This window comes from Gopherus evgoodei, chromosome 2 (assembly GCF_007399415.2).
Source record: "Gopherus evgoodei ecotype Sinaloan lineage chromosome 2, rGopEvg1_v1.p, whole genome shotgun sequence".
In the NCBI taxonomy this organism is placed as follows: Eukaryota; Metazoa; Chordata; order Testudines; family Testudinidae; genus Gopherus; species Gopherus evgoodei.
Window position 1 is genome coordinate 220,199,824 of NC_044323.1, and position 23,067 is coordinate 220,222,890.

At 43.5% G+C, this 23,067-nt stretch overlaps 1 protein-coding gene across 1 annotated transcript in view; it reads right to left on the reverse strand.

The window, feature by feature from the left end:
* The window catches only part of CCDC178 (coiled-coil domain containing 178), a 360,418-nt gene extending 341,239 nt beyond the window's left edge, over positions 1–19,179 (reverse strand). The window contains exon 1 of the mRNA XM_030552997.1: positions 19,101–19,179. The gene's annotated coding sequence lies outside the window, so the exon portion shown is untranslated. The remainder of the gene's footprint in view (positions 1–19,100) is intronic.
* Between the last annotated feature and the right edge of the window lie 3,888 nt (positions 19,180–23,067).

Consider the following 23,067-nt stretch of genomic DNA (forward strand, 5'->3'; position numbering starts at 1 on the left):
TGTCTATAACAAAAGTATAAATGCTTGCTGTAATTGTTTACCTGTTGAGAGACCGGTCTAGGAAGGGGAGACCCTACGTCCTAGTGTACTCTCTCCGTCTTGTAGCTGCTAAACAGAATAAAGTATCTGACTCTGCTGCACCCAAACAAAAAGCGAGAACTGAGTTTTTCTCTGACAACTCGAATCGGGCCCTGAGCCTAAAAGGGCCCTGCGCCCTAAAGAAGAGTGCCTAACTTTTTAATTTTTACTCACCCGGCGGCGGTCCGGGTCTTTGGCAGCACTTTGGCGACAGATCCTTCACTCGCTCCGGGTCTTCGGTGGCATTTCAGTGGCGGGCCCTTCAGTGCCATGGAAGACCCAGAGCAAGTGAAGGATCTGCTGCCAAAGTGCTGCCAAAGACCCAGACCGCTGCCTGGTATTCGAATGGGGCTCTGCACTTCCTATGATGAGGAGATGCCTCAGGGTGTATCTGACACACCAGTGGAGGAGGAGGCTTCGGGTGGACACAGCCAGCTGGTTACTTCTAGCAGCAGGCAGTGCTCCACCGCTGCTGCAAACCCTCCTATTGTGGTAAAAGATAACCATTATGCTCTTCTTGATACAGGAGAGAAGAAATCACCCCCAACAGTGAAGGGGGTGAAGCCTCGTACCCCTAAGGCTGGGAGGTCTGCTGCCACCACTGATAAGAAACGTAGGGTAGTGGTGGTTGGAGACTCTCTGCTGAGGGGGACGGAGACACCCATCTGTCGCCCTGACCGTTCATCCCGGGAGGTATGCTGCCTGCCAGGGGCCCGTATCCGAGATGTTACAGAGGCTTTGTCGAGAATTATCCGGCCTTCTGACTACTATCCCATGCTACTCATCCATGTGGGCACAAATGATACTGCGAGGTGTGACGCTGAGCAGATCAAGAGTGACTACAGGGCTCTGGGAGTACGGGTTAAGGAGTTTGGAGCGCAGGTGGTATTCTCTTCGATTCTTCCTGTTGAAGGTAGGGGTCCGGGCAGAAACAGATGCATCGTGGAGGTGAATGCCTGGCTGCGAAGATGGTGTCGCCAGGAGGGCTTTGGCTTCCTCGACCACGGGATGCTATCTGAGGAAGGACTGCTAGGAACAGATGGCATTCACCTTTCGAAGCGGGGAAAGGCCTTATTTGCGCACAGACTGGCTAACCTAGTAAGGAGGGCTTTAAACTAGGTTCGACGGGGACAGGTGAGCAAAGCCCACAGGTAAGTGGGGAACAAGACCTGGGAGATGGGTTGGAAACAGGAGGGAGCACGGGCTATAATGGCAGAGAGGAAGGAGGGTCAGGGCGAAGCTGGGAGGCAAGATCAAACCAGTATCTTAGATGCCTTTATACAAATGCAAGAAGTATGGGTAATAAGCAGGAAGAACTGGAAGTGCTAATAAATAAATACAACTATGACATTATTGGCATTACTGAAACTTGGTGGGATAATACACACGACTGGAATGTTGGTGTGGATGGGTATAGTTTGCTCAGGAAGGATAGACAGGGGAAAAAGGGAGGAGGTGTTGCCTTATATATTAATAATGTACACACTTGGACTGAGGTGGAGATGGACATAGGAGACGGAAGGGTGGAGAGTCTCTGGGTTAGGCTAAAAGGGGTAAAAAACACGGGTGATGTCGTGCTGGGAGTCTACTACAGGCCACCTAATCAGGCGGAAGAGGTGGATGAGGCTTTTTTCAAACAACTAACAAAATCATCCAAAGCCCAAGATTTGGTGGTGATGGGGGACTTCAACTATCCAGATATATGTTGGGAAAATAACACCGCGGGGCACAGACTATCCAATAAGTTCCTGGACTGTATTGCAGACAACTTTTTATTTCAGAAAATTGAAAAAGCTACTAGGGGGGAAGCTGTTCTAGACTTGATTTTAACCAACAGGGAGGAACTTGTTGAGAATTTAAAAGTAGAAGGAAGCTTGGGTGAAAGTGATCATGAAATCATAGAATTTGCAATCCTAAGGAAGGGTAGAAAGGAGTACAGCAGAATAGAGACAATGGATTTCAGGAAGGCGGATTTTGGTAAGCTCAGAGAGCTGATAGGCAAGGTCCCATGGGAATTAAGACTGAGGGGAAAAACAACTGAGGAAAGTTGGCAGTTTTTCAAAGGGACGCTATTAAGGGCCCAGAAGCAAGCTATTCCGATGGTTAGGAAAGATAGAAAATGTGGCAAAAGACCACCTTGGCTTACCCTCGAGATCTTGCGTGACCTACAAAATAAAAAGGCGGCATATAAAAAATGGAAACTAGGTCAGATCACGAAGGATGAATATAGGCAAATAACACAGGAATGCAGAGGCAAGATTAGAAAAGCAAAGGCACAAAATGAACTCAAACTAGCTATGGGAATAAAGGGGAAAAAAAAGACTTTTTATCAATACATTAGAAGCAAGAGGAAGACTAAGGACAGGGTAGGCCCACTGCTCAATGAGGAGGGGGTAACAGTAACGGGAGACTTGGAAATGGCAGAGATGCTTAATGACTTCTTTGTTTCGGTCTTCACTGAGAAGTCTGAAGGAATGTCTAGTATAGTGAATGCTTACGGGAAGAGGGTAGGTTTAGAAGAGAAAATAAGGAAAGAGCAAGTAAAAAAGCACTTAGAAAAGTTAGATGCCTGCAAGTCACCAGGGCCTGATGAAATGCATCCTAGAATACTCAAGGAGTTAATAGAGGAGGTATCTGAGCCTCTAGCTATTATCTTTGGGAAATCATGGGAGACGGGGGAGATTCCAGAAGACTGGAAGGGGGCAAATATAGTGCCCATCTATAAAAAGGGAAATAAAAACAACCCAGGAAACTACAGACCAGTTAGTTTAACTTCTGTGCCAGGGAAGATAATGGAGCAGATAATCAAAGAAATCATCTGCAAACACTTGGAAGGTGGTAAGGTGATAGGGAATAGCCAGCATGGATTTGTAAAGAACAAATCGTGTCAAACTAATCTGATAACGTTCTTTGATAGGATAACGAGCCTTGTGGATAAGGGAGAAGCGGTGGATGTGATATACCTAGACTTTAGTAAGGCATTTGATACAGTTTCGCATGATATTCTTATAGATAAGCTAGGAAAGTACAATTTAGATGGGACTACTATAAGGTGGGTGCATAACTGGCTGGATAACCGTACTCAGAGAGTAGTTGTTAATGGCTCCCAATCCTGCTGGAAAGGTATAACAAGTGGGGTTCCGCAGGGGTCTGTTTTGGGACCGGTTCTGTTCAATATCTTCATCAACGATTTAGATGTTGGCATAGAAAGTACGCTTATTAAGTTTGCGGACGATACCAAACTGGGAGGGATTGCAACTGCTCTGGAGGACAGGGTCAAAATTCAAAATGATCTGGACAAATTGGAGAAATGGTCTGAGGTAAACAGGATGAAGTTCAATAAAGATAAATGCAAAGTGCTCCACTTAGGAAGGAACAATCAGTTTCACACATACAGAATGGGAAGAGACTGTCTAGGAAGGAGTATGGCAGAAAGAGATCTAGGGGTCATAGTGGACCACAAGCTTAATATGAGTGAACAGTGTGATGCTGTTGCAAAAAAAGCAAACGTGATTCTGGGATGCATTAACAGGTGTGTTGTAAACAAGACACGAGAAGTCATTCTTCCGCTTTACTCTGCACTGGTTAGGCCTCAACTGGAGTATTGTGTCCAGTTCTGGGCACCGCATTTCAAGAAAGATGTGGAGAAATTGGAGAGGGTCCAGAGAAGAGCAACAAGAATGATTAAAGGTCTTGAGAACATGACCTATGAAGGAAGGCTGAAGGAATTGGGTTTATTTAGTTTGGAAAAGAGAAGACTGAGAGGGGACCTGATATCAGTTTTCAGGTATCTAAAAGGGTGTCATCAGGAGGAGGGAGAAAACTTGTTCACCTTAGCCTCCAATGATAGAACAAGAAGCAATGGGCTTAAACTGCAGCAAGGGAGATTTAGGTTGGACATTAGGAAAAAGTTCCTAACTGTCAGGGTAGTTAAACACTGGAATAGATTGCCTAGGGAAGTTGTGGAATCTCCATCTCTGGAGATATTTAAGAGTAGGTTAGATAAATGTCTATTAGGGATGGTCTAGACAGTATTTGGTCCTGCCATGAGGGCAGGGGACTGGACTCGATGACCTCTCGAGGTCCCTTCCAGTCCTAGAGTCTATGAGTCTATGAGTCTATAAAGCCGGCCCTGCTACCAATGTAACACTTATGTCACTCGGGAGGGGGTGAGGGGGGAGGTAGAATATAGTGTAGTGTAATGGAATATAGTGGGAGGGGGTGAAGGGGGAGGTAGAATATAGTGTAGTGTAATGGAATATAGTGGAATACAGTGTAGTGTAGACAGCCTGAGTGTCTCTCTGACTCAAAGACAATTAGGAGTAGGGGCAGAAGGGATCACTCACGGTAAAGCAAACCAAGGGATAGCTAAATTCAGGACACAGTTTAGATTGCAGCTGTTTCTTGCTATTAAAGATAACATTAAAGGTAAAACACAGAAAAGGGGTGGGGGTGAGACACTATGTGTACACTGTGTTAGGAGCAGGGTTTGAATTTTTGAATTCCAGGTACTAACAGAAAAAACAGGAATACTTTTATCCTCAAAACAATGGCCTTATTGAAACAACTGTAAAAGTGCCCCAACTGTAAAATTCATATTTGATAAATCCAAGGGGGTTGACAAAAATTATCATCTCGCTCTGAGATTTTCAAAGGAGCCTAAGGAAGTTAGCCACATAACTCTTTTAGGCACCTCTGAAAATCCCAACCTCAGTCTATTCAAGAACTGGAATACACACATTCACGAGTGTAACTGACCAGCTACTTCTGAGCTGCCTTCTCTTAATACTACCATGCACAAAGAAATAACTAAAACTTGAAGCAGAAAATCTCAGCCAGATATATGCTAGTATGAGAGGCAAATCAGCAACAAAAGAAGTATTACTATACAAACCTGTTAAATCGCTCAATACTTAACACTGCTACTTCTGTATGAGACAACACTACATGATTTGCAGAGACTCAAGGCAATTTGTGTTACAATATTTATTGAAGTGACACATGAAGACAAACACCACATTGTAGCTATTACCACAATATACCTTTCTGAAGTCATTGTATATTACTCCACAAAAAAAAGTAAAAATAATGGAAAACCACTGTGGATGCTTAGCTTCATCAGGTATACCATGTGTAAATGCTTCTACATTCTATTTCACAGCTTATTAAATATGTCTGAAGCTGCAGTTCACATATTCAACTTTTTTAATTACTTTGTTGGTACTTTAAACTACAGTAACAGATATAATAATTTGTCAGGATAGCTATTAAAGACATCAAATTTATTACAGCAACCTCTTAAATGAAAGGACCAGAAATTCCTCATGAAGAACAAGGACATCATTTTACACACTTGAGTAAAATTTAAAGTCAATTTTTTTAAAAAAAATTAAAATTAAAGAAATTAGAACTCTAGTAATTATAATTACTATCTACGTAGTGCAAATAATGATTAACACTTTCCATTATAAATCCCACCCACATATATAATATAAATGAACTATAGAGCATCCTAGAGCCTTGATGTGGGTGGGATTTATAATGGAAAGTGTTAATCATTATTTGCACTACGTAGATAGTAATTATAATTACTAGAGTTCTAATTTCTTTAATTTTAATTTTTTTTAAAAAAATTGACTTTAAATTTTACTCAAGTGTGTAAAATGATGTCCTTGTTCTTCATGAGGAATTTCTGGTCCTTTCATTTAAGAGGTTGCTGTAATAAATTTATATTTATACATACATTATAGATATATAAATAACATTTTAAAAAAATAGTAAAGTTGCAAATAGCAAATACAAAATTCAACAAATGCTTCTTTATTCACTACATTCCCTTTCTGTCTTATACTACATACCAAACCACTACGCTCTGGTCCATTGGAGGTCCACACATGTCCTTAGTTAAAGCAGTGTAAATCTCTCTATGTGGTAGGTAAAACAGAATTTGGCCAAAATTAAGGAGAACATCAGCAAAACTATCTTCTCATTCTCAACATATTCCTGCCTCATTCATTGTGTACCATCCAACCAGCACTGTGAATGAGATAGGATCTTGACCAAAAACAAATATGTGGTCATGTAATTAAAAGACTCTCTAATAATGCATACAGAAAAGGCTGTAGAGTTAAGACAACCATCATTTGTTAATGTGGGTATTTCCTGACTTCTGAGTGCTTCATTTTTCAATTTCAGCATTTAACCTCATTTTTAGTAGAGTCCAGGATTTATTGAAAGAAAAAATGTGCTCTCAACTGAGGCAGAAATGCCTTTTATACATTGAATGAAGCAAGGCTCCAGCTCATTTAAAAAATATTAACAGATCATATAGCATGAGACAAGGATCCTCTGGGGTTATTTCCATAAACTTCAAATAAACTAGCCGTTATGAAGAATTACTTAGTCCTGTTTAGACAGTAACTCATGGCCCTCTTAGTATGTGAACAGGGTAGCCAAACTTCCACTGACAGAGAATGAGGCTTGGGGGAAATGATAAAGGTACGGCTTGGTTGAAGAGAAAAATAGGGATCATCTTTGACAAATATCTGAGCTGTTAGCAAGAAGACCACCTTGTACTTATGGAATGATATATATAATGGGTGTGCTATTAATACCTGAATCTCTGAGACACTCAAGATTATGTGATCCCAATGAGACATGCTGCATCAAACATGCTGACAATGGTTCAAACATTAATTTGTTGAGTACTACATTTAAAGTCCAAGGACAGAGGCTGCTTCCGAGCAGGAGGCAATAAGTGAAATAGGCCTTTTAAAATTATTGTCATTGTAGGTTGAAGGAACATAGAGTCAAACTGATGGGTGAAAGGCCAAAACTGTAGCCAGATGCACTCTTATGGAACTGAAGAAGAGACAATACTGTTTGAGATACAGCTGGTAGTCCAGAACAAAGAAAATGGAAAAGTGTTAAGAATCAGCTCCTTTCTGTCATCTAGATGGAAAACCATTTCCATTTTACAGAGAAGTTTTCCTGCTTTTCCATCAGAATCATCTAGCATTCTACAGAGCAATTGTGATCCAAATACATCAACCAGCCAGCATTCAGACTATCAGAATAACAAACTTAAAATCAGTAAGCAGAATCTGACTGTGCCTTAGGGACATTAGATCCAGAAAATGGAGAATCTGCTGCCAGGTTCGACAAGCCAAGGAATCAAAGCTGACAGGCCCCAATTGGGGCTAGGGATAAGGGACCTGGAGGGAACACACCAGAATGTTTGGCTCAACTCCAAGAGAAATGGATCTTTCCATCAGTTGTTCTGTACACAGATTCTGAAGAGAGGGGTCCTTTAATCAAGTAATGCTTTGCTGAATGAAATGAAGGGGACACCTCTACCAGCACATTCTGGTTTTGTCCAACACAGACAAATGAACAAGCACAGGAGGCAAAGATGTCTGAATATCCATATTGTTTAGAGAGGGAAAATTCACTGTTCTTCAGCTTTGAGTCTGAGGATGGGAATGACATATGCAAAAATAAATTAATAAATAAAAATTTAAAAAATTGACCTAGCAGTCAGAGACAAAATCTGATAGCTTGTCATCGTCCTCTATAGCATGGGGCACAGAGTCATTTGCTGATTTGAACTACAGTAAATGCTGGTTTCTCTGTAACTTTAAAAATCAAGATTTGAGGACTTCAGTAACATAGCCAGAGGTTATGGGCCTAAAACAGGAGTGGGCGGGTGAGGTTCTGTGGATGGCAATGTGCAGGAGGTCAGACTAGATGATCCTGATGTTCCCTTCTGGTCTTAAAATATATGAGCTGTCTGAGGGTTTGATTGAGAAAGAGAAATTAAAAGACAGAAAAAGATGTATTAAGTCATCTGCGATATTTCATCACCTTGACAAAGGCAAGAGAGTTCCCTCCAGGATATGCTCCATTAAAATTGTGCATTCTACCTTCAAATGCCTCATACTACGGGGCTTCCATCTCTTTCTTTGAAAGAATATTCTGGGTGTGAAAGAGTAGAATTTTAATCAACTTCCCCAATGAACAATTTCACAAACAGAGGGAAGAGCAATGCTCTCTAACAGATCTTTTGCAGTCCAGCGTAAAGGATCTCTACATATGTAACCTGACAACAAAAGGGCAAAAACTCTTTTGAACATTTTATATTTCTTGAGGTTCAAAACAAGTGCAGTGTTGATCTTTAGACAGCTCAACATGAAGGAAGCCAACATCTAGAATATAAGATTTCAAAGTACATGCTGAAATCACTTACTGAAATATATTAATGTAAACCTGTGTAAAGTAATGCCTGGTCTACACTATGGGGTTAGGTCGAATTTAGCCGCATTAGGTCGATTTTAAAATCCAATACATCCACACAACCAACTCTGTTCTGTCGACTTGAAGGGCTCTTCAAATCGACTTCTGTACTCTTCCCTGGCGAGGGGAGTAGCACTAAAATCAACCTTGCTGGGTTGAATTTGGGGTAGTGTGGATGCAAAAAAACGCTACTGGCCTCCAGGATCTATCCCAGAGAGCTTCAATGTGACCACTCTGGACAGCACTTTGAACTCCAATACACTAGCCAGATACACAGGAAAAGCTCCGAGAACTTTTGAATTTAATTTCCTGTTTGGTCAGCTTGGCAAATTCAGCAGCACAGTGACCATGCAGTCCCCCCAGAATCGTAGAGCGTAGAATGTTTCCTCTCAATCTCTCACATGTCATGAGCAGGCCAGCTTCTAAAAACAAAGATTTGGCAGATTCAGTATAAAGCTTTTTTTAAACAATCAGCACAGAGCAGAGAAATAAAGCAATAAAGAAGTTATAAGTAAGGCTACGATTTAGTCGTGGAGGTCACGGAAGTCATGGAATCTGTGACTTCCAGAGACCTCCATGACTTCAGCCTGCAGTGGTAGGGAGCTGCAGGGTCCCCTGCCACCCAGGAGGGCAGGGAGATGCATGGTACCCCTGCCACTTCTGGGGCCTCTGGAGCTCCAAGCTGCCGCAGGCAGTGGGGAGACCCTGGAGCTCCCAGCTCCTGCAGATGGCAGGGAACCCCACAGCTCCTGGCTGCTGCTGGCAGCGGGGAAACCTCTGAGCTCTGGGATGCCATAGGCCTGCAGAGCTGAAAACAGCGGGGGAACCCCGCAGCTCCTAGCTGCCAAGGCTTGCACGGGACTCACGGAGCTGTGGACCACGGGGGTACCCCGCAGCCCCCAGATACTTCAGGCAATGGGGGTCCTGCAGCTCCCAGGCCTGGATGGCAGGGGACCCTGGAGCTCTGACATCCAACTCATGGTGGGGACCCCTGGAGTTCCTAGTCACCGCGCAGCTGCCCTGCTGAAGGCGGTGTGGAGACCTGCAAATTCCCATTTTGTCTCAGATATTTTTATTAAAAGTCGGGTACAGGTCACGGCTTCTGTGAATTTTTCTTTATTGCCTGTGACCTGTCTGTGGCTTTTACTAAAAATATCCGACACAAAAATCTTAGCCTTAATGATAAGTAATAGCTTGAGAAATAAGTTTAAGTATTTTGTCTTTTTCCCATTCTCTTTGACTGTTTTCTATTTAAGATTGTAAATTCTCAGATGATGTGCTTCAGGCATGTTACCTGAGACAGAATCACCACCTTATAGTGTGACGCTGGCAGACCAGGAGCCAGCTCACGTTAAGGCCCATAAGCCTCACTGAATATTGATAAATGCATAGCTGGAAACCAGACTGACTCACCTGTGTGTTAGTATTGTTAAAACAGGTACTAAATTTATAAAGAAGTGTTTTAATGCTTGGAATTTATTAAATGCTTGTGAGTTGCTGCATGCATTAATCTTACTTATAATATCAGTATTCCATGTCATAGGGTAATATGTAACTTTGCTTTATAACTATAAAAGTGCCTGCTATGAAACTGGAAAGCTTCAGAGTCAGGATAGATGCATTACCAAGTGTGAAATAGTGATTTACCATTAGAGATATCATCTCCTGTCCAACAAAAAAAGGCCTGTAGACACCAGATGAACCATTGTGGAACATCAATTGACAAAATATTTTATTAATTGCTCCCCCATATCCATTAAAAAAGGACATGCACAAAGCTTCACCCCATCACCGTTTGAACTCTGGGGGAAGCAAATAAAAATCCCTGACCTGAATGATCTATCTCACTGTACTGCTTGGAATTTGGAGAGGGCAGTATTTCTAAGCATAAGAAAGGGATCCCCAAGCTGCTTAGCCTAGGTTAGCTCTAAAGGATATAAAGAGCTTGAATATTACAGCAGCTTCTATTACTTTTGGAAACCTATGACTGTAACTCATTTGTGTGTGTGTATGTTTACCTGCTTTAACCTTGTAAATAACTCTTTTCTTTTTCCTAATAAACCTTTAGTATGTTTAACATAGGATTGGCTACAACCATTGTCTTTGGTGAGATCTAAGGTACAACTGACCTGGAGTAAGTGACTGGTCCTCTAGTCTGGTAGTAACCTGAATACTGTTGTGATTTTTGGTGTAAGGGGCCATCTGACACAAAAGCAGGCTTGCCTGGATGGCAAGATAAACTGAAGTGCCCAAGGGGACTGTCTATGATTCCATGTTAAGGCTGTTATAGTGCTTGAGGAGTTCACACTTAATACTTGGCTGGTGACTTCTAATTATAGAACACACAACCAGTTTCAGGTTTGCGCCCTGGTTTGTAAAAGTCTGCCTTGAGATTGGCACCCACGTTGGTGAGCCACTCCAGAAAGCCTGACATCCAGACAGAGCTATTTTGACACCATTTGTTAGGAAGACAGGAAAGCCTATGAATCACAAACCCTAGAACACAGCAAAGCCTTTGTATTATCCAGAGACAAGCATGGAGTTATGTACAACAGGGGTGTACTTTTGTGTATCCCTTAGAGTTTCACATTGTGTCACACAGCAAACACTAAATCCAAATCCCATTACGACATTTGGGACAGGAATCTACGTCAGTTTAGCAGCATAATCTAGAGAAGAAGACCAGCCAAATGGTTAGAGTGTTAGCATGGAACTCCAGTGATCTCAGTTTAATTCCCTTCTTTTGTCACAGGCTTCCTGTGTGACCTTAGATAAGATACTTAATCTCACTGTGGCTCAATTCCCCACCCCTAAAATGGGGATAATAGTACTTACCTAGCACACAGGGATGTTGGCAGGGTAAACACATTAAAGACTCTGAGGCGCTTGGATATTGTGGTAATGGGGACCATTTAAGTACCTAAGATATATAAATAAAATTGGGGTAAAGATGCTACTGCAGTACCTGTCTTCATTTCCTTCCCAGGAGTCCTGAGGCCAGAACAATAGCATCAGGGTTATTATTCTCTTCTCTGTTCCTCTGAGGTCAGGAAGTCCTAGCTGGTAGAAAAGCACTGGAGCTACCTCAATTCTATTGTGGGTATTGGATAGTCAAATATCCTAGTACTCTAAGACTCAACCAAAAATATTTTAAAAAGGATGAGTACAGCTGATGTTCATTCTCTCAGGCACACTGATTATCTGATCTTCCTCCTTATATGTGATTAAAAATAAACATCATGTAATTATTAGAGAGACTAGGTGGGTTAGGTAATATCTTTCATCTGACTGACTTCTGTTCGTGAGAGAGACAAGCTTGTCTCTCTAACATCCTGCAATCAACACAGCTACAACTCCATTACATATCATGTAACATTTCTATTGAGTAGAACAGCAAATCTTAAACTGACTCTTTCCATTCTATTTTATATGTCTAAACGAAATACAGTGAATACTGGTTACCATAGTAACGACAGAATTGAGGAAACTTACTTTCAGTATAATTGCTCCATATGTTTGTACAAATCACATCTCTTACTCTGAGCATTAAAACTGAAGAGCGCTTTTGACCTCAATTTTTAAAAAAGAAATAATGGTGAAACACGAAGAAAAAACACATTGCAATAGTTTATATACCTGGCAGACGATACACTGTTATCTTTCATTGATATATTGTTTTATATTACTGTATAATTTTTGTAACATGCCCCATTCAATTATTTTTCTATTTGTTTATTGTAAGCAAGCCAAAGTCTGATAAAGTTACAATTTCAACATAATAAAGTATGAGAGCAAGGCCTATTGAGTTTCTTTTCATTTAATTTGGATGAGGTTTATTTTGGATGCTGGACAATTTGTTTATTTAGATTTAAGTAATAGGGAAAAAGATGACAAAAGCTCTAAGCTTCCGGACACTCACCTAATCTTACAACAGCATAATTTACCCAGCAGCATAAAAAACAAGCATCCAGCAGGAACGAATTAACTCAACTCAACCAGCTAGTGAATCAGCTACACCAAACCTCTTTTCCACCGCCTCACCCCCCACACACATCATCTCCTGGAACATGCCATAAATCTTCTCCAAAACCCAATATTAAATGAATGGCAGAATATTGAGATTTTTATAGCTGCAGTCTAATGCTGGACTTCATTCAACTATACTGTTTTATTTGCCAAACACTTTTAGGTCATTTTTGTTGCTGCAGAGATCCAAGTGGCCCTTTGGCATCTCTCATCAATTATAAGTTATTATATTATAACAACAATGGCCATGATATCAAAACAAAACAAAAAAGCAATTTACTATGTCTAAATATTAAAGCAATGTTGGTCCTGTATAAAAAGGACCCCAAATTCAGTGAATAGTGTTATATACCTTTGGCGGTTCTATCAACGTTGATTACATGAAAATATATAGTGCTCAGCTTCTCACCATCTAAGCAAGTATAATGATTTCCTAATAGTTTTAGGAATAGGGTAGTAGAAGGCTGGCATCCCTATAGAGCAGTGGTTCCCAAACTTGTTCTGCCGCTTATGCAGGGAAAGCCCCTGGTGGGCCGGGCCAGTTTATCTGCCGCGTCCGCAGGTTTGGCCGATCGCGGCTCCCATTGGCCATGGTTCGCTGCTCCAGGCCAATGGGAGCTGCTGGAAGCGGCAGCCAGTACGTCCCTCAGCCCGCACCACTTCCAGAAACCCCCATTGGCCTGGCGCGGTGAACCACGGGCCACTGGGAGCAGCAAACGGCCAAACCTGTGGACGTGGCAGGTAAACAAACCGGCCCAGCCCGCCAGGGGCTTTCCCTGCACAAGCGATAGAACAAGTTTGGGAATCACTGCTATAGAGAATTAAGGTTCCGGTGCATTACCCAATTCTATTGACACTGTTTTGTCACATTAATCATAAGTAAGGCTAATATTTTTCAGGGATATTTTTAGTAAAAGGGACAGGTCATGGCTTCTGTGAATTTTTCTGATTTGCCCTTGACCTGTCCATGACTTTTACTAAAAATATCCCTGACAAAAGCTTCTTCCCAGAGGGATCCTGCTGAGGCTCAGGGTGACCCAGTTGGGGCTTCCACTCTAGGGCTCCTTCTGGGGCTGAGGCACTCATTTTTTGAGGGGGGCCCCAGATTGGCCAGGAAGTAGGGGCTCCTCCCCTAATCTGTCATTGGCCTGGACTAGCAGCTAGAAGTCCCCAGCTGGGGCACTGTCATAATATAATTCCCAATTCTGAACCTTAGCGTCCAAAATATGGGTACTAGCATGAATTCCCCTAAGCTTAATTACCAGCTTAGATCCTGTAGTGCTGCCACCAATCAGGACTTAGAGTAGAGTGCCTGATAAACTCTGGTCTCCCCCCAAACCTTCCCTGGGGACCCAACACCCAAATTCCTTGAGTCTCACAACAAAGAGGAATAAACCATTTCCCTTCCCCCTCCTCTCTCCCCTCCAGGTGTTCCCTCCCTGGGCTCCTGGAGAGATATACAGATTCAAGCTCCGTGAATCTAAACAAAGGGAGTCCCCCTTCTCCTTTCTTCCTCCCAGATCTTTCCGGCCGTGGGTACACTAGGAGATCACCGTGATTCAAACTGCTTGAATCACAACACAGAGAAATCAGGTGGGTTCCCCCCACCTTTCTCTCCCCCTCCCTTCTCCTTCCCTGTTAAGTACAGACTCAATTCCCTTGAGCCTCAACAAGGGGAAAAATCAGACAGGTCTTAAAAGCAAAACTTTTAATAAAAAAAAAGAATAAAGAAAATCACTGTAAATTCAAGATGGAATATTACAGGGTCTGTCAGCTTATAGACACTAGAAAGAAGCCTTCCCCTCAGCAAAACACAATTTAAAATACTTCCAGCAAACTACACATTTGCAAATAAAGGGAAACAAATAAAAAGACTATATCGCCTTTCTACCTTTGGTACTCACAAAATTGGAATAGAAGATTAGAGATCCTGTAGTTACGTGTGGTCACTCTCAGAGCCCAGAGAGAACAAAGCCAAACCCAAAAAACACAAACAAAGGCTTCCCTCCACCGAGATTTGAAAGTATCTTGTTTTCTGATTGGTCCTCTGGTCAGGTGTTTGGTTCCCTGTTTGTTAACACTTTACAGGTAAAAGAGACATTAACCCTTAACTATCTGTTTATGACAGGCACTCCTAGCAGCATGGGGGAAATCCTACCCACTTCCACCTCCTGGAACCTCCTCTAATTGCAGGAAGCTTGGAGGCTGCTGCCTAGGCAGCACAGAAATGAGGGTGGCAATGTTGGGACCCAACCCTACAACAACTTTGCAATCCCCTCCCCCCACAATCCCATTTTGGGTCTGGACCCCCAGGGTTACACCACCATGAAATTTCAGACGTCAACATCTGAAATCAAGAAACTGACCAATTTTACAATCCTCTGGCCACGAAATTGACCAGAATGGACCTTGAATTTGATAGGACCCTAGTGATATGTCCTGGCTCCACTGAAGTCAATGGCCAGACTCCCACTGACTACAATGGAGCCAGGATTTAATTCACTGTGACTCACAAAATACATATACTTTACATTTTATAACTCTATCAACCAACATCACCCTAGAAAACCCAACAAATCAGCAACAAACTGTGTACCACAAGACTGAAAACAACTAAACTTTCATTTTAATCTTACAATTTTTTTCATATTAAACACTTTGACAATGTTTTCAGCTGGCATTTTAGGTGTTATTTAAAGGATCTGTGTGATGTTATACTTTGCTAAAAGTAGTTCCTAGCCACAACTGGCCTAATTGTGGTGTGCTGAAAAGCTAAAATCCTCCTAATATGATTGTGCTTCAAAAGTGAATGAAGGACAATCTTTACAGACCTATTTATTCTCTAAAGCAAGACTTCATTTTAAGGCATTGATCTTGCAAACACTAACTTGCTTAACTTTAAATATGGGAGTAGTCTCATTAAACAAGTCATCCCATTGAACTTTAAGTTAAGCACCTGCACAAATCTTTGCAGGATTTAGATCTAAAAAAATATGTTTGTTGTTCAGACAAAAACAGTTCTTTTCAAGAATATTATAGTTTAAATAGAGTCCTTGTTTCCCTTTTATGAAGATATCAGTATTGTTTTCTAGTTCTGAATGAAGCATGAATTCTGCATTCTGAATGTTATGTACTATAATACAATACTGTTCTAAATAAACAAATCAATAAAAATCAATATTTTAAATACACAGCCATCTCTATTTTAATTTCCCATTTTAATTTTATTTTGTATTTTAAAACTTCTTTCAAACCACATAGAATAGGCATAACTTATTTTTACATGTTTTATAGTTACTTAAATTGAGTTTAGCTGCAAAAATTACAAAAATTAAATGAGATAAAAGTTTGGCAGGAACACAAGATATTTTAAAAACAAAAAAGAAACAGATCACACTACTAAACAGTATGAAGTTGCATCTCTGTGTGTTATACTAAGTTTAATTGAACATCCTTAGCCAAAGACCACATCAAGTGTTGAGTAACTATAAACATATTTCTGACTCCAGTTGAACATGAATATTTTGTAGCAGTGTTCAGATTTCGGAAACTAATTATTTCCTGATGCTGTGTGAAATTGTTACATTAGAAAATAATTTTTTTAAAATTTTTTTTATTCTTCTATTAAATATTAAATTATGATACTGGCTTTTGCATCATGAGCCGCAGCAAGGTAGAGAGTAACTCAGGCTGTTCAGTACAACTAACGTCGGAGCATAGTATTATTTGACTGTGACTAAATTATACTCTTAGAGCAGGGGTGGGCAAACCACAGCTTGTGGGCCAGATCCAGCCTGTCAGGGCTTTCAATCCAGCCTGTGTGATTGCCAGCCTCGTGGCACAGGGGGGCTAAGGCAGGCTCCCTGCCTGCCCTGACCCCGTGCCGCTGGTTGAAGTGGCCAGCACCACATCCCTGCAGCCCCTGGGGGAGGGAAGGGGCAGAGGGCTCTGCACACTGCCCTTGCCTGCAGGAACCACCCCCTGCAGCTCTCATTGGCCGGCAACAGGGAACCGCGGCCAATGGGAGCTTCAGGGGAGGTACCCACAGGCAAGGGCAGCACACAGACTCCTCTGCTAGCCCCCCTCAGGGATGTGGTGCTGGCCACATCCAGGAACAGCGTGGGGCCAGGGAGCCTGCCTTAGCCCTACTGCGCACCGCAGCCACTGCGGAGTCACTCAAGGTAAGCAGCGCCAGGCTAGATCCTGCACCCCAAAACCCTCCTTCACCCTGCACCCCAACCCCCTGCCCTGAGCCCCTCCTGCATGTGACCCTCAGGCCAAAAAATTTGCCCACCCCTATCTTAGAGGATAGAGGAGCAAGGCGGATGAGATAATATTTTTTACTGAACCAACTTCTGTTGGTGAGAGAGACAAGCTTTCAAGCCACACTGAGGTCTTCTTCAGATCTAGGAAAGGTACTCCAAGCCTCACAGCTAAATGCAGAGTTATGTTAGCACATATTTTAAGGACCATTCAAGACAACTACACTGCATACTCTTACGGGAGGGAAGCTGTAAAACAGGGCCTTGAAGGGGCAGGGGTGGATTAAAACAGGGAAGATAGTGGAGGAAATAATCAGTATCTCAATGATGACTGGAGCAGCTGAAGGCAACAAGCTAACACTTCCTTCTCTTTCCCACATAAAGCCTGCCCCCAAAAAACAACATAGGCACATGCGCACACACCACCTCCCCCCTAGTTACAGCATAAAATGCAGCAAGAAGAAATGTTGGGTTTACTGTGTTTGTGCTCCACAGCTCAATAATTCAAATTAAATAACTATTTTCAACTGTATTCAAATAAAAGCACTTTGGATAGTTTATTGAAAACATCCCAAAAGTTTTATTTGATTAATTTAAAACGTACCATTTGTGAGTGTAGGAAAAGGAGATTGTTTTTAAATTGTTAGATTTGCAGGGTTCTACATAACAGTACTTATATTGAACACTAATGGATTCTTGGTACTATACAAAAAAACAGTCAATGCCACAAGGAGCCTATATATAGTAGTAAATCAAACAAAGACAACACAGTTCACACACAATAAAAAGAGTTCAGTATTTACGCCTGGTGTGCACACCATTTTTGTATTGGTATAACTATGTCGGTTAGGGATTTGATTTTTCTTTTTTAAACAATATAGTTATCCTGGTATAATACTCAATCTCCTTCCTGTGAGTCAATAGCTAAAACAGTAAAAAAACAGCTTTGTATACTGGTATAAATACCAGTATAATAATAATGCTTTAATTATATCAATATAGTTAAAGTGGTAGACAAACCACTTTGGAAGTAACATTTTGTGCAGACAAGCCCTTCGGTATGGTGAGCTTAAAAGAAGCATACTGTTATCGATATTCAATACTAATTGTTTCTTGCTCATACTTCTTAAGGCAGAAGGTCTAGAAATCTAGAAATTTTATGTAAAATTATGCAATACCCTACATTGGTGCATATGCTTTTTTCCAATAAACAAAACTGTTTCTATTTTCTATTCCTACCCCTAAGCCCTACATGACAGGCAAAGTATAAAAGTCGATAAAAATAATTTATTATGACATTTAAGTCACTTTAAATCCTAGTAAAATTGGATATTAAATACAAACTAAAGTTAAATGTTTGGGATTACCATTGTCAAAAATATACTTTTACAAATTTTATCTAGTATGAAGGACCCCAAACTCCAGGAACTACTTAAGGCAGATGAATCCAGATACCAAAACAAGGGGGGGAAGTACTCTGTCCCACTCAAACCAAGAAAAATGTTACACATCTGTCTCATCTTATACTGGGGTTACGTTCCGCAGTCAGCACATAAAGTGAAAATCGCGTATAGTCAAAATTACATTGAGTGTAATGGCGGGCGGAATCACCCGCACTACAGAAACAGTATTTAAAATTGCTATTTTTCTTTTTTTTCTTGTTTTTGCTGACCATGTAAAGCCGAAATCGTGCATGTTAAATGCGCCTAAGATGCGACAGACCTGTACATGGTCTACAGACCCCCAGGCAACAGGAGCCCTGGGGCTTCCAATTCCTTCAAGGGGAGACATTCACACATTGACTCTTTTTCTGGGGGGCTATTTCAGACCTGCCTACTCAGGTCTGTGATGAGACATTGAGATTGAAGTCCATCCCCAAGCAGTACTCTGCCACTGCTGCCAGTCATGCCTTGTTCCTCCTCTCCCATTAACTCCGCTTTGAAAACCCCCCTGTGCACAAGGTGTGAGAGACACTTTACTTCAAACCTATAGTCTCTATGTGCATTTTTTCTGACCAGAAATAGGGATCATAGGACTGGAAGTGACTTCCAGCCCAGGGGAACGATGGGATGCAGAGCTGGGACACAGCAGTAGGATGGGTGCAGAGCCTGATCCAAAGAAGGGGTGCAGGTGCAGCAAAGTGGGGTAGAAGCAGTGGGGCAGATGCAGTGCTGGGGGATGATGGGGAGTTCAAACCTGGCAGGAGAAGCAGTAGGATGGGTGCAGTGCTGGGGAGGGGGGCAGAGGAGCAGCACAGCCTGGCTAGGGAAGGGGGGTTGCATGCAGAGCCAGGAGTAGTAGCAATGTCAGGTACAGCGCTGAGGGTAGGAGGGAGGAGGCGGTGCAGAGCTGGAACACAGCAACGTGGCGAGGGTGCAAGGCGGGGAAGAAGCGGAGCCTGCCTGGGCGAGAGGGGCGCGGCGCGAGAGACCGGCAAGTCACCTCCCAGCCCAGCCAAGTCCTCCGCGCGGACGCCAGAGGGCTAGTCACGGGGTGCTGCCCCGACCCGAGCCGCTTGAAGCCCGCGGCCACCAGTCACCTGCGCCCGAGGCTCCGTCTCTGTTCAGGGATCCGCCCATTCCCGCTACTCACGTGCTGAGTCCTCCCAGCGGCAAGGCAGAGCAGGGCCGGGCCCGGGTCTCGCCCGTTCCCGGGCCGCGCACGATTCCTGCTCCCCCTGTGGCGGTTGCGGGGGTTGAATTCTCCTCTCGGAGTTCGTTAGTGCCGTCTCCAGGCAACGGCAGCCAGGAGCGTCTGCAAATCCCCCCTCCCTGCCAGGAGGTGACCCCCTCCGCGCCGAGGGCGGCCCAGCCCCATGTCCCTGAGCGCTGACCCGCGGGGAGCGGGGTCATTGGCAGCTCAGCGCCGAGCCTCCCTTCCTCCGCCAGCGGGACATTTGTTGTCATCCCAGCCCTACTGGGCCCGGGCACTGTCCCCATGCGGGCTCCCGTCGCTGCCTGTCCAGCTTGCTGGGCTGCCCCTGCCTTGGGATGGCTGCGTGATGTTGCTGGCCAAGGTGGGAGGGCCAACATGAGGCACTAGGGCCCCAAATTCCTCTCCACCAACCTGCACCAGCTAGGGTGGCCAACGTTCTAATCGCACAAAATCAAACATCCCTGTCTCACCCCTTTCCCGAGGCCCAAGGGTGCAGGAGGGGGCTCCAGGTAGGGGTGCAGGCTCCGAGATGGGGCTGGGGGTGACGGGTTTGGGATCCAGGAAGGGGCAGAGGATTGGGTTGTGGGGGGATGGGGGCTCCAGGACAGAGTTTAGGTGCAGGAGGGGACTCTCGGGTGGGGCAGGAGGTTGGGGGGGCAGGATCCCAGTGGTGCTTACTGTGGCTATAAGGAAGCAACCGCCATCCACTGCCCCTGTAGCTCCCATGGGTTGTGATTCCCAGCCAATGGGAGCTGCGGAGCTGGTGCTGGGGACTGCACAGAGAGCTTCCCTGGCCACCCATGCCCCAGGGAACACAGGGACCTGGTGGCCGCTTCTGGGACCCTGCGGTGCACGGGGAGACTTTGGCAAACCAGTGAAGTGCCTGAAACCACTATGACTTATTGTTAAAGACAGCCTAGTGAGCAAGCTGTGAAAAGCAAGTCTCAGCTTGACCAAAGGGGGGGGGGGAGATTTAGGGTGCCACCAAAAAAGCAGCTTGACCCCACGTCCTTCCTGATAAGAATTGGGTCAAAATTTGCTGATACATGCATTGTCAAAGAGTAGGATATGCCCCAGGAATGTCTATTGAGATCTCAAGGCTGCAAGTTCTGGAAAAACCCACGCCTGGTTAATCAATAATCAGAAGGAACCTCTTGCTTGAAACAGCTTACTTAACCAGGTTTCTTTAATTACTAATGTATAAATAAGGGGGAAAAACTTGAAACAGGTGGGACTCGTTTCAGGACTGGCCTCTCTCTCTGGATGCATCTTGTGTTCCCCAGCGGCAGCCCGTCTGCTGCTGTATTACTCAAAAGCTACACTCAGCTTTGGTAATTATCAAAGGTTGGGGGTGTTTTACTAACTTGTTGCGGACATGTGTAAGTGCTTGAGACTAAGTAAAGTTTAGCTTTAACTGAAAGCACTCTTGTGTTGTCCTGTTTGTGCCAGCCATCTATCAGTCGGACGGCCGTGTCTCCCCTGATTTATTTCCTGACACCTCCTCGCACAGAGTATAGTTACCAAGAGCTTTGGGTTGAAAGAACCCCAGGTAACAGCAGGGGCAGGCACAGAGCCTGCCTGAGCCCTGGGCCCCCACTGCGCCGCCAACCTTACTTTTAACAGCCTGGTCAGTTGTGCCAACTGGAGCCGCCAGGGGCCCTTTTCGACCGGGCATTCTGGTCGAAAACTGGACGCCTGGCAACCCTAGCACCAGCCTAAGCATCAGGACTCCAGGGTTCTCTTCCTAGCTCTGCCACTGATCTCTGAGGCTCTCAGGGTTTTCAACTGGGGATAATGATACTGACCCATCTTTGTAAGGCACTTAGAATTCCAGGGCTGTAAAGCACTATACTGTGCAAGTACTAAATACTGTTATTTTACATCTCTGTGTCCAGCATTTGACACACACGCTTTGTATCACCTGCTTGTCACTCTGCGTGTTTGTGTCCCTCCCTTGCCTGCTCTGCTGCCAATGCACAGCCTTTCCAAATAGCAGAGTTATGTCTAAAACTTGGTGCTCCAGGAATAGAAAGAGATTAATGTTATCTTTATCATATTGAAACAGAATTGATTTTAAATAGGCACAGTAATACTGCCACTGCAAGTGATCAAAAGATCATGAGTCCTCCTCCCACCCCTGCAATTCAACAGATTGATTTAAAAATCATGAGGTTTAAAAAATAGTGTATTTTGAGTCCTTTTTATTTGCCCTTTGGTTCTTCAGCCTTTAGGGTCTGTGGTTTCAAGCTTTTTTGCCACAACTATGAGGCTATAAATCTGCTTTAAAAAAAAAAAAGCTGAGTGTCTTGGGTACTCAAATGACTCCTGAAGCTGCAACTTTTAAGAAAATGTGAAATATTGTGAGACTTAGAATAAAACTGTGAGAGTTGGTAACACTGGCAAATCAACTTACAAATAATTTAGATAACTTAGTTTCCTTGCCTATGTTGTTTATAACACTTTATATTGTTAAACATGATCTATCCTGGTTTTTAGAGGTAGTGAAGGGGATTTCTAAAAGTGCAAATACTGGTTTAACTCTGCTCCCACTAAAGCCTTTTTTTGATGAACTTAAAAGTTTTTTTGATAAAGATGGTGTAATATCCTCAACCTTCTAGAGCATCAGGCAGGTGGGTGTAACGTGCTCCCCAGCCCTGGAGCACCTGGTGGGCAGCGCACGCTCCCCAGCCCTGGAGCATGAGGTAGACAGTGGGAGCCCCCGCCCCAGAGCACTGGGTGGTGTGGCACCAGCATCTCCAGCCCTGGAGCACTGGGCGGCATGGCCCCAGCCACCCCAAGTCCCAGCCACCCTAGCTCCAGAGTCCAGCCTCAGCAGGCTTCCCGGAACTTGGATCAGCCTTCCTGGGCTGGGACCAACTAGCGGGAAACAGGAGGGGGTCTCAGGGGCAGGGCCACACAAAGCTGTTTGAGGAGGCACAGCCTTCCGCAGCCTATTATATGTACCACCCATGGAGAGGTCACTGATACAGAGCATTATGGATGGCCTGGTAAACTGGGCACAAGCAAACAATATGTATTTAAATATAATCAGATGTAAAATTATACATCTATGAACAAAGAATACAGACCATACTTACACGTGGGGGGACTCCATCTTGGGAAGCAGTGACTCTGGAAAGGACTTGGGGGTTGAGATGCTACTCCCCATATTCTTCATAAAATATGATACGAATATAGCATATCTAAGATGTATTTTATGCAAGATGAGTCATCTGAGATATCATTGGAAAGGTTATGATTTACTGAATATGATTATCCTATTTACATGCATGTATCATTTCTGTATCTGAAGTTAGGAATATGGACTATGTATCAATTACAGAAGTGTTTACATTTTTTCTGGTGGGCATTCCCCAGGTGCAATCAGTCTGTCTGGTTAGTCAATGGCCTATCAGGTAGAACAATCAGACTTTGAAGATGCTCATCTCCCACCTTCCTGAGTAGCGTCCTGGAATGCTGCTTTGGCACTGCAGTGTCATCTGATCATATCACCTGGTATTGGACCCTATCTTGGCCTACTAGTATTTTTCCACTAATGGGGGGGTTGGGACCAAACTGGGAAACAAAGAATTCCCGCTATATGAAAATCCAATATAAGGCAGGGAAGTGAGTTAATCTAGGTCAGTTCTTCACTGAATCCCTGCTCAAGATGACTACTGAAAACACCTAAGACTGATCTGGGGAAGAAAGGACTAGACCCAGGCTAGAAGGTGTCTGGCCTATGAAAGGAATA